This window comes from Saimiri boliviensis, chromosome 2 (assembly GCF_048565385.1).
Source record: "Saimiri boliviensis isolate mSaiBol1 chromosome 2, mSaiBol1.pri, whole genome shotgun sequence".
Classification (NCBI taxonomy): Eukaryota; Metazoa; Chordata; class Mammalia; order Primates; family Cebidae; genus Saimiri; species Saimiri boliviensis.
Genome location: NC_133450.1, coordinates 108,835,669 through 108,848,607, shown reverse-complemented (window position 1 = coordinate 108,848,607; position 12,939 = coordinate 108,835,669). Strand labels below are relative to the sequence as shown.

Here is a 12,939-nt window from a genome sequence, read left to right as displayed (position 1 = left end):
AGCTATAACTCCTATTCTGCTGGGTTTTCCTACAGTATAACTTTGACTCTTTTATATTGAGAGTAGGGTCTCTGTTCTCTCCCCTTTAATCTGGGTGGGAATAATATTATGGTAGAAGTGCCACTATGTAATTTGCAAGAGTATATCATAAATGATGTTATGGCTTCTCTTTTTGGATACATGGTTTGTGAAACTTAGACACCATTATGTGAGCAAGTCCAGAGAGACCATGGAGAGGCCATGTGTAGGTATTAATATTGACAGTCCCAGCTGAGAGCCCACCTTGCAGCTACATCAACCACCAGTCATAGGAATGAATGAACTTTTAGGTGATTTCAGCTCTCAGCTCTTCAGTCACTTTCAGCCTTCAAGTGTTCCCACCTGAGGCCCCAGACATTGCGGAACAGAGATAAGCCATACTGCTGTACCCTTCCTGAATTCCTGACTCACAGAATCTGTGAGAACAGTGAAGTGGTGGTTGCTTTATGCTTTAAATCTGGGATGGTTTTTATATGGTGGTAACGAGTAACAAGAAAATGACAATTTACATACAAAATTATTTCCCCTCATTTTAATATAACTCACATTAACTATATTATACAATCATCTGTTAACAATACTACCAACTTCATGTGGTGCAAAGAGTTTCTGGAGTCAGATGAGCAACATTCAGGTTACAGAACAACATTAAAATGTGTATATTATTTTGAGAAGTTCAAGTAATCTCTCCAAGTTTTTTTTTTTTTTTTAAATGGTGAGGAATATTATCAACACAACTTGATAATGATGTTAATGTAAAACAAGTAGTAATCAATGAGTATTTTAAAGAGTCATTTGAGATTTTCAGTACACAAATATCAATTATAGGCATTTTGTTAACAAAACCTGAATACAGAGTGTGCTAAACTAACAGGCAAAAAGGAACACATAAAACTGTAATTCTTCTCCCCTTCTTCTATAATCAGTACTAGAGGTTGGTCATTATTTTAATAAGGAACAGATTGTATGCCCATTCATTTGCATATGAACTTTTGTTACTTCCTTTTAAGATCTCCATATACCTTCTTTGTATCCTTTCTAATTTATAGACGTTAATGGTCCCAGCTATCTATTTGGTATGTAAAAGTTATAAGACATTAATAGTCCTAGCTATCTATTCCGTATGTAAAAATTAGACAGATTGTTATTTTCAAAAGCTGTATTCATGAAGTCTCGGCAAGTATATAGAGGTACTTACTTGCCATATATATCATAGAAATATAAAATTTTTCCCTCAGTGAGGTTTCTTCACTAGGATAAGAAAATTTCTTATCACTGAAAATTGAGCATGTCTTCACTTTAAATACTTTTAAAATAAATATAACCACCTTTATTTTTATATAATGCATTAACTTGATCATATATTTCATGTTTATTTTTCAGAGCAAAATTTCCCCCGTTTTCCTCAGCTCTTCCTTTCTCCTTTCCTCTTTCTTCCACCCTTTCTCTCCTTCCTTCATAATCCATCTTAACAACCTAGAATGTGTTTTTCTCTCTTTTTCTTTATACATGTATACAGTAATCATAATGAGAGTGAAAGGTGGCATATACGGTGGTTAAAACATACTCTGTAAACTTCATTTACAGTTTAGTGGTTATTTTTGTTTTTACACAAATAAAATTATTTGTGTGTACCTTTCTGCATCTTACTTTTTTTCCTCAACAATATTTTATTACATCCTGCCAAAATATGGTTTAGCTCCGGTTCATTGCTTTTAAAGGCTACCTAATATTCGCTGGTATAGGCTGGTGTAGGGAATATTAGGTAGGCTTTAAAATCACCTGGTGTAGGGAATATCATGTAAGCTTTAAAATTTAAGTTTAAATTTAAATTCCCTGGAATAGGGAATATTCTATAGGTTTTAAAATTACAAATTTACTCTGTTTCTTCTTCCTTGTACATATGTCCCCAAATGCTGGGGCTTATATTTCAGTTGTATAGATTTCTAGGAAGGGGGTGTTAGGAATGTATCTATAATTTAATTTTTGTAAAAATTTAGACTGAGTCTCACTCTGTCACCAGCTGGAGTGCAGTTGTGTGATCTGGGCTCACTGCAACCTCTGCCTTCCAAGTTCAAGTGATTCCCCTGCCTCAACCTTCTGAGTAGCTGGGACTACAGGCACATGCCGCCACGCCCGTCTATTTTTCTTGTTGTATTTTAGTAGAGATGGGGTTTCACCGTGTTGGCCAAGGATAATCTTGATCTCCTGACCTTGTGATCCGCCTGCCTTGGCCTCTCAAAGTGCTGGGATTACAGGTGTGAGCCACCATGCCCAGCCTTAATTTAATTTTTAATAAATTGCAAAATTGCTTTCCAAAAATTCTGTAATGCTTCACTTTATCACTAGCAATGTATGAAAATCATCTTACCCATGTCTCACCATTTTAGATTTTATAGATCTTTTTAATTTTTACCAATCCAATGGATATAAAGGGATTTCTCAATTCTTTATTTTGTATTTCTCTATTAGTGAGTTTCTTTTCATGTTTTCTTTTTTCACAATTCACACAGATGGTTACTTTAATATAATATATCCATTTACTAGAGTTAATGTAGTAAATTACATACCTTGTGATAAAAGTTCAAATTCCTAACATGAATCTTTTTATATTTTAAGAGGTTTAAATTGGAAAAATGACTCATCGGTGTGTGTTTTTTTTTCATTTTTTGTTTTTTAATTCTTGTGTTTACATATTAGATATATATATATTTATAGGTTACATGAAACATTTTTATACAGGCATGCAAGATGTAGTAATCACAGCGGGGTAAATGGGGTATCCAGCACCTTAAGCATTTTCCCTTTGTGTTTCAAACAATCCAATTATGTGCTTTTAGCTATTTAAAAATGTACAGTTGCTTTTTTTTCTCTTTTACTATAGTCACCTGTTGTCCTAGGAAATTGCAGGTCCTATTTATTCTTTCTATATTTTGTACCCATTGACCAATCCCAGTTTCTTCCCCATACTTCCTCACTGTACTTCCCAGCCTCTAGTGACCGAAATTCTACTCTCTATCCCCATTGAGTTCTATTACATTTTTAGCTCCCACCGATAAGTGAAAACATGCAATGTTTGTCTTTTCATGTATGGCTTATTTCACTTAACATAATGACCTCCAGTTCCATTCATGTTGTTGCAAATAACAGAATCTCATTCTTTTGTGAGGCTGAATAGTACTCCATTGTGTATGTGTCACATTTTCTTTATCCATTCATCTGTTGATGGACACTTAGGTTGCTTTCAGATTTTGGCTATTGTGAATAGTACTGCAATAAATATAGGAGTTCAGATATATCTTTGATATACTGATTTCCTTTATTTTGAGTATAAACCTAGCAATAGGATTGCTGGATCATGATAGCTCTATTTTTAGTTTTTCAACAAACCTCCAAACTGTTCTCCATAGTGGTTGTACTAATTTACATTCCCACCAACAGTATATGAGGGTTCCCTTTTCTCCACATGCTCACTAACATTCGTTATTACTTGTCTTTTGAATAAGAGCCATTTTAACTGGTATAAAATAATATCTCATTGTAGTTTTGATTTGCAGTTCTCTGATGATCAGTGGTGTTGAATACCTTTTCCTGTTTAACATTTGTATATTTTCTTTCGAGAATGTCTACTCAGATCTTTTGCTCATTTTGTAACCAGAGTATTAGATTTTTTTCCAGTAGAGTCGTTGGAGCTTCTTATATATTCTGGTTATATTAATCCTTTGTCAGATAGGTAGTTTGCAAATATTTTCTCCCATTCTGTGGGTTGTCTCTTTGTTTCCTTTGCTGTGCAGAAGCTTTTTGACTTGATGTGATCCCATTTGTTCATTTTTGCTTTGCTTGCCTATGCCTGTGGTGTATTACTCAATAAATTTTTGTTCATTCCAATATCCTGGAGAGTTTCTTCAGTGTTTTCTTGTAGTAGTTTCATAGTTTGAAGTCTCAGATTTAAATCTTTAATCCATTTTGATTTGATTTTTGTGTATGGTGAGAGATAGGGGTCTAGTTTTATTTTTCTGCATATGGATATCTAGTTTTCCCACCACCATTTATTGAAGAGACTGTCCTTTCCCCAATGTATGTTCTTGGCATCTTTGACAAAAGTGCGTTTACTGTAGATGTATGGATTTATTTCTGCATTCTGTATTCTGATCCACTGGTCTATATATCTGTTTTCATGCCAGTACCATGATGGTTTGGTTAGAACATGAAGTCAGGTAATGTCATTTCTCCAGTTTTTAATTATTATTATTATTTTTTCTTAGGATAACTTTGGCTACTCTGAGTCTTTTTTGGTTCCAAATACATTTTAGAATTGTTTTTTCTATTTCTGTGAAGAATGTCATTGGTATTTTGATAGGAATTGCATTGAATCTGTAGATATATGGACATTTTAGCAATATCGATTCTTCTAATCTATGAACATGAAATATCTTTTTATTTGTGGGTGTCCTTTTCAATTTCTTGCATCAGCGTTTTATAATTTTCATTGTAGAGATCTTTCACTTTGGTTAAGTTGATTGCTAAGTATTTTATTTTATTTGTAGCTATTTTAAATGGTATTGATTCCTATTTCAGATTGTTTTCTGTTGACAGAAAACAATAAAAAGGCTACTGATTTTTGTATGTTTGTATCCTGCAACTTTGTTTGTTTATTATTTCTAATTTTTTTTTTTTTTTGGTGGAGCTTTTAGGTGTTTCCAAATATAAGATCATATTATCTGCAACAAGGATAACTTGACTTCTTTTTTTCCAATTTGGATGCCCTTTATTTCTTTCTTTTGTCTGATTGCTCCAGCTAGGACTCCCAGTACTATGCTGAGTAACAGTGGTGAAAGTGGGCATCCTTGTCATGTTCCAGATCTTAGAGGAAAGGCTTTCAGTTTTTTTTTTTTTTCAGTGTGATACTAGTTGTGGGTCTGTCATATATGGCTTTTAGTATATTGAGGTATTTTTCTTCTATACCCAGTTTTTTGTGGGTTTTTTATCATGAAGGGATGTTGAATTTTATCAAATGCTTTTTCAGCATCAATGGAAATGATCATAGGGCTTTTGTCCTTCATTCTGTTGATATGATGTAGCACATTGATTAATTTGGGTTTGGGTATGTTGAACCATTCTTGGTCCCTGTTCTTGTTTTATCCCTGTGATAAATCTCACTTGGTCATGATGAATTATCTTTTTAATGTATTCTTGAATTCAGTTTGCTAGTATTTCTTGAGGATTTTTGCATCACTGTTAATCAGTGATACTGGTTTGTAGTTTTCTTGTTTTTTCTGTGTCTTTGTCTGGTTTTGGAACGGGGTAATCCTCATAGAATGAATTTGACAGTACTCTTTTCTATCCTATTTTTTGGAATAGTTTGAGTAGGATTGATACTAGTTCCTCTTTAGATGTTTGGTGGAGTTCATCAGTGAAGCCATTAGATCCTGGGCTTTTCTTTACTAGGAGAATTTTATTACAGCTTCAGTCTCATTACTTATTATTAGTCTCTTCATGTTTTGGATTTCTTCATGGTTCAGTATTGGTTAGATTGTATGTATCTAGGAATTTATCCACTTTTTTTCCCCTAGATTTTCCAGCTTATTTTTGTATAGTTGTTCATAATAACCACAAATGATTGTTTGAATTTCTGTGGTATCAATTGCAACATCTCCTTTTTCAGGTGTGATTTCATTTGTTTGGGTCTCTCTCTCTCTCTCTCTCTTTTTAGTCTGGCTAAAGATTTACCAATTTTGTTTAACTTTTCTAAAACCCAATTATTTGGTTCATTGATCTTTTATTTATTTTTTAAAATTTCAATTTCACTTATTTCTGCTGTGATATTTATTATTTCTTTTACTAATTTCAGGTTTGGTTGGTTTTTGTTTTTCTAGCTCTTTAAATGCATCATTTAGGTTGTTTATTTGAAGTTTTTCATCTATTCTGATGTAGGTACTTGTAACTATAAACTTCCCTCTTAGTACTGCTTTTGCGATATTCTATAGGTTTTGGTATGTTGTGTTTCTATTATCATTTGTTTCAAGAAATTTCTTAAATTCCTTCTTAATTTCTTCATTGACCCACTGGTCATTCAGGAGTGTGTTGTTTAATTTGCATGTATTTATATAGTTTCCAAAATTCCTCTTGTTGATTTCTAGTTTTATTCTATTGTGGTCAGAGAAGATGCTTGATATTATTTCAGATTTTTGAATGTTTTAAGACTTGTTTTGTGACTTAACATATGGTTTATTTTTGAGAATGATCTATGTACTGAGGAAAGAATGTGTATTCTGCAGCCTTTGGATGAAATGTTCTGTGAATATCCATGAGGTTCATTTGTTCTGTGGTGCAGATGAAGTCCAATGTTCTCTTGTTGAATTTTTTTTATATATATATTTTTGGTATGGAATATCTGTCTTATGCTGATAGTGGGGTGTTGAAGTCTCCACACATTTTTATATTGGGGCCTATTTCTCTCTTTAGCTCTAATAATATTTGCTTTATATATCTGAATGCTCCAATGTTGGGTTATATATATTTGCAATTGCCATATCCTCTTGCTGAATTGGCCTCTTTATCATTATATAATAACCTTCCTCATCTCTTCTTACAGTTTTTATCTTGAAATTTACTTTGTCTGATATAGATATAGCTACTCCTGTTCTTTTTGGCCTTCCATTGCCATGGAATATTTTCCCCATCTCTTCTTTTTCTGTCTATGTGTGTCTTTATAGCTAAAGTGTGTTTCTTATAGGCAACAGGTCATGGACCTTGCATTTTCATCCATCAAGCCACTCTGTTTTTTGATTGGAGATGTTAGTCCATTTACATTCAGTGTTACTATTGATAAGTAAGGACTTCTTCCTGCTATTTTGTAGGACAGGTCTGGTTTTGATGACGTCCTTCAGCTTTTGTTTGTCTGGGAAAATCTTTATTTCTCATTTATGCTGAAGGATATTTTCAGTGGATATACTATTCTAGGGTAAAAGATTCCCCGCCCCCCCCTTCAGCGCTTTAAATATATCATACCACTCTCTACTGGGTAATAACGTTTCCACTGAAAAGTCTGCTCCCAAATGTATTGAAGCTCTGTTGTATGTTACTTATTTCTTTTCTCTTGCTGCTTTTAGGCTCCCCCCCCACTTTTTTTTTTTTTTAATCTTTGGACTTTGAAAGTTTGATTATTAACTGCCTTGAGGTAGTATTCTTTGTGTTAAATCTGCTTGGTCTTCTATAACCTTCTCACACTTGGATATTGATATTTTCCCCTAGGCTTGAGAAGTTCTCTGTTAGTATCCCTTTCAATAAAGCATCTACCTCATTCTCTTTCTCTACCTCCTCTTTAGGGCCAGCAACTCTTAGATTTGCCCTTTTGTAGCTGTTTTCTAGATATTATAAGCATGTTTTATTATTTTTTATTCTTTTGTCTCCTCTGACTGTGTGTTTTTAAATAGCCTATCTTCAGGCTCACAGATTCTTTCTTCTGCTTGCTCAATTTTGTTTCTAAAAGACTCTGATGCATTTTTCAATATGTCAGTTGCATTTTTTTACTTCCAGTACTTTGGCTTGAGTCTTTTAAATTATTTGATTTTTTTTTGGTTAAATTTGATATAATTCTGAATTCCTTTTCTGTGTTATCTTGAATTTCTTTGAGTGTCTTCAGCACAGCTATTTTGAATTTTCCCTCTGAAAAATCTCATATTTGCGTTTCTCCAGGATTGGTGTCTGGTACCTTATTTAGTTTATTTGGTGAGGTCCTGTTTTCCACCGGTGGTGTTGATGCTTGTAGACGTTCATCAGTGTCCAGGCATTGAAGAGTTAGGTATTTACTGTAGTCCTTGCGGCCTGGGCTTATTTTTGCTTGTCCTACTTGGGAAGGCTTTCCAGGTATTCAGAAGTACTTGGGTTTTGTGATGTAAGGTGTTATCTCCATTAGGGGGCACCTCAAGGCCAGTAATGCTGTGGTTCTTGTTAACTTGTATAGATACTACCTTGGGGGTCTTAGATAAGATCCAGGACATTTTTCTAGATTGCCAGGCAGAGACTCTTGTTCTCTTCCCTTATTTTCTCCCAAACAAAAGTGGTCTCTCTCTCTGTGATGAACCACTTGGGACTAGGGATGGGGGTGACACAAGCACCCCTGTGACCACCACCACCGGGACTGCATTGGGTCAGACCTAAAGCCAGCACAGCGCTAAGGTCTTGCCCAAGGCCTGTAGTAACCACTACTTGGTTACTGCCTATATTTGCCCAAGGCCCTAGGGGTGTACAATCAGTAGGCAGCAAAGTGGGATGGATTCGTGTCTTTTCCTTCAGGGCAGCAAGTTCCCCCAGGGCCCAGGTGGGTCCCAAGATGTCAACCAGGAGTCACATACTAGAGTAAAAAATCTTAGAAATCTACCTGGTGTTCTGTTGCACTGTTGCTGAGCTGGCACTCAAACCATGAGATGCAGGTGACTGAGCTAATATTCTAGACGTAAGACAAAGTCCTCTTTATTCTTCCCTTTCCTCTTCTCTCCTCGAGGAGAAGGAAGGAGTCTATGCTGTAGCTGTGAGTTGTGCAGTCTTGATTTGGGGGAGCAGTGGAAGCGCTCCCTTAGCTGCCTTGGCTGGTGTCTCAGTAGGTCACATGTACCACCCATCCCAATCCATTGCCTCTGAGCCCAGTTCAGCAGAAGGACTTGCCTAGGAATTGCTGTCATTGTGCCTAGACTGACTTTCAAGTTTATTTAGAGGCCCAGAGCACTCCAGCCTGTCGTGGCGAGGCTTGCCTGAACTCAAATTCCAACCTCTGAGATGGGTGATTCCCCTCTGGCTATGGTTGGTCCAAGTGCTCCTCTGTGGGTGGGCTTCAGCTAAATACAGACTGGTTCTGATTTCTGCTTTGACAGGGCAGCACTGAGTTCAATACAATTTCTCACAATAGCTGCATCCTCCTTCCGCAAGTGTACAGATTCTCCGTGCCATATAGCCACTGCCGGAGGATGGGGTCAGGGAATGAAGGAGGTGTGGTGTCAGCAATTCAAGACTGTCTAGACCATTTATGGTGCCATTCAGTAATAAATGAAAACCCCGGTACGGTGAGTGTTCACCTGATTTTTGGTTCTTATGAATGTACCAGTTTTTTTGTGTGTGTGTAAATAGGTGTTAACTTTGGTGTTCCTGTTGAGGGGATGATTGGTGCAGGATTCTATTATACCATCTTGTTCTCCCTAATCTCTGTTTTTTTCATGTTTCTTTTTTTGTATTTGCTTTAGTATAAATTGCCTGTTAATATTCATTGCCTAATTTTCTACTTTTGTTTTCTTTATAAGAGATAAGAATTCTTTATATGTTACAGATATTAATCCTTTGCCATGTGTGTTCCTCATACTTTTCTTCCAAATCTATCATTTGTGTATGATCTTATTTATGATATATTTTTCAGTATACCAATTCACTGATGAAGTTAATGATTTACATTTCTGTAGTTCCTGGTGTTGAAGTAATTTATATTCCTAGAGTATACTTTACTTGGTCATATGGTAGTATTCATTTGATAAGTTGCTAGATTCTATCTAGTTGTACTGTAAGATTGTTGCATCTTTATTTGTTTTATAGATTGGATTTCTCTGGAGTGACCACAGCAATATTTCAAGCCCTTGAGATCTTCTAGAACCTTGCCACCTCCCTGCATCAAGAGGTAGAATCCATTTCTATTCCCTTGAATTTGAACTGGGTTTTGCCTCAATGAATTGAGTGCTGAAGAATTACACGCTGTGATTTCCGTGACTTGTTGGAAATTGTGAGGAATCTCAGGCCACATGAAGGGGCTAGTGAAGATGTTCCACCTTGTAGCCTCAGCTAAGGTTTCAACTAATAGCCAGACTCAACCACCAGATACGTGAATGAACCTTCAGATTATTCTAGTCCCCAGCCTTGAAGCTTCCCCAGCTGATGCTGAGTGGAGCAAAAAAATGAATTATTTTCACTGAACCCTGCCCCAATTGCGAATACCTGACTAACATAAATATCGTTGTTTTAGGCCACTAAATTTTGGATGAATTTGTTAAGTGATCATAAAAACAGATTTTGCTATCTGGAAGTGGAGTGCCATGTAGTAGAAATCTAAAATGTGGCAGTGGCTCAAGCTAGACTAGACAGGTCTAGACAGGACTAGACAGAGGGCAGAAGATGAGAGGACTCTGAGGTAACTATGGAAGCCTGATGGACCTCAAGGAGGCTGTCAGAGAGGGTTTAGAGGAGAGTGAAGAAATGTCATTGGAGGTAGAGGGAAGAGGATCATTGTGATTATTGTTAGGTAATGACATGAAGTTTGGCAACCTTATCACCTGTGATAATGTGAAAAGTAGAAAGTGGTATTATCTGGCTTCTTCTTGCTGCTTATAGTAAAATGATAGGAGAGAGGTAAGCTACAGAAATAGTTGTTAAATATAAAGGAGCCAGAACTTTTTGGACTTGAAAATAAAGCTTTCTCTTTTCCAGTTTTTCCAGATGGCATACAATTCTAAAATTAAAAAAAGGTTTTATGGAAGGAGAGCAAATCTAGGGTACTGTCATGAAAACATGGTTTAGCATGAAGCCAATGGAGTGATTGTAAAAATCTTAGTTCTAATATCCCAGGAAATTTAATGTCATGCCTCACACAGACAGTAGTCCCTCTAAGTATCTTAAGGACATGACATGCCTTAAAGATTCTCTTTATTAAGAAAAAGTCCTTTGAGAATTCTAAGAGCATTGTCCCTCAGGACCCTTACAGGAGGCTCTAGGACTTACCTGGAAGAGATTTGTGGGTACAGATTTTGTCTAATGGAGTGGGTTATAAATTGATTAACAAGAAATCCACACATTTTTTTTGTTTTAAATGGATTATGTTTTTGAATAGTTCTAGTTTACACGAAATTAAGTTGGAAGTAGAAAGTTCCTATATTCTCCCCATCCCCTTCCCTAAAATTTCCCACACTATCAATATCCCTCACTAGAGTGACACTTTTTTTTTTTTTTTTTTTTTGGCAATCAGTGGACCTACATTGATATATTATTCTGATCCAAAGTTGATAGTTGACATTAGGGTTCACTCTTTGTGTTGTATATTTTATTAATATACCAATATGTTTTGACAAATGTATAATGACACATATCCATAATTATAGTATCATGTAAGGTGGTTTCACTGCCCCCTAAATCCTTTGTGCTCTGCCTATTTTTCCTTCTTTCCATATCCATGAGAACCACAAATCTTCTTTTACTGTCTCTTACAGCTTTGCATTTTCCAAAATATTGTGTAGTTCACATAGTAATATAAATTTGTTTCTTTCATGTCTTTTTGTGGCTTAATAGCTCATTCCTTTTTAGCGCTAAATAATATTCCAAACTCAGCACGTACCAGAGTTTTTCTTATCTGTTCCTCTACTGAAGGACATCTTGGTGGTTCCCAGGGTTTGGCAGAAGGTGCAGGTTTGTTACATAGGTGTACATGTGCCATGGTGGTTTGCTACATCCATCACCCCGTCATCTACATTAGATATTTCTCTTAATGCTATCTCTCCTATAACCCCCACTCCCCTGACAGGCCCTGTTATGTGATGTTCCCCTCCCTTTGCCATTGTGTTCTCATTGTTCAACACTCACTATGAGTGAGAACATGTGGTGTTTGATTTTCTGTTCTTGTGTCATTTTGCTGAGAATGATGATTTCCAGCTTCATCCATGTCCCTGCAAAGAACATGAACTCATCCTTTTTTATGGTGGCATAGTATTTCATGGTATATATGTGCCACATTTTCTTTATCCAGTCTATCATTGATGGGCATTTGGGTTGGTTCTGTGTCTTTGCTATTGTAAATAGTGCTGCAATAAACATATGTGTGCATGTGTTTTTATAGTAGAAAGATTTATATTCCTTTGGGTATATACCCAGTAATAGGATTGCTGGGTCCAATGATAATTCTGGTTCTAGATCCCTGAGGAATTGCCACACTGTCTTCCACAATGGTTGAACTAATTTACATTCTCACTAACAGTGTAAAAGCATTCCTATTTCTCTGTAGCCTTGCCAGCATCTATTATTCCTTGATTTTTTAATAATTGCCATTCTGACTGGTGTGAAATGGTATCGCATTATGGTTTTGATTTGCATTTCTCTAATGATTAGTGATGTTGAGCTTTTTTCATATGTTTCTTGGCCACACAAATGTCATCTTTTGAGAAGTGTCTGTTCATATCCTTTGCCCATTTTTTGGTGTGGTTGTTTTTTTTTCTTGTAATTTTTTTTTAAGTTCCTTGTAAATCCTTATTAGAATTTATGTATTAGACCTTTGTCACCTCGGTAGATTGCAGAAATTTTCTTCCATTCTGTGGGTTGCCTGTTTACTCTGATGATAGTTTCTTTTGCTGTGCTAAAGCTCTTTAGCTTAATTAGGTGCAATTTGTTAGTTTTAGCTTTTGGTGCAGTTGCTTTCGGTGTTTTTGTCAATAAATCTTTGGCCATGCCTATGTCCTCACTGTGTTGCCTAGGTTTTTTTTCCTTAAGATTTTCATGGTTTTGGGTTTTACATTTAGGGTTTTAATTCATCTTGAGTTAATTTTTGTATAAGGCATAAGGTGCCCAATTCCAGTTTTCTGCATATGGCTAGCCAGTTTTCCCAACACCATTTAATAGGGAATCCTTTCCCCATTGCTTATTTTTCTCGGGTTTGTTGAGGATCACATGGTTGTAGATGTATGGTCTAATTTCTGAGTTCTCTGTTCTGTTCCATTGGTCTATATATCTGTTTTGGTGCCAGTACCATGCTGTTTTGGTTATTGTAGGCTTGTGGTATAGTTTGAAGTCAGGTGGTGTGATGCCTCCAGGTTTGTTCTTTTTGCTTAGGATTGTCTTGGCTATATGGACTCTTTTTTGGTTCCATATGATCTTTAA

General features: G+C 35.9%; 1 protein-coding gene across 11 annotated transcripts in view; it reads left to right on the top strand.

The window, feature by feature from the left end:
* Positions 1–12,939, top strand: part of LOC101052147 (ADP-ribosylation factor-like protein 2) — an 889,888-nt gene that overhangs the window by 35,384 nt on the left and 841,565 nt on the right. For 7 of the 11 annotated variants that reach the window (XR_012516385.1, XR_012516386.1, XM_074394014.1 and 4 more), the window contains one exon: positions 9,622–9,703. The exons of 3 other annotated variants lie outside the window; for them this stretch is intronic. The gene's annotated coding sequence lies outside the window, so the exon portion shown is untranslated. Of the gene's footprint in view, positions 1–2,641; positions 9,102–9,621; positions 9,704–12,939 lie in introns of those variants that run through there. One more of the 11 variants, XM_074394013.1, reaches the window with a different exon arrangement.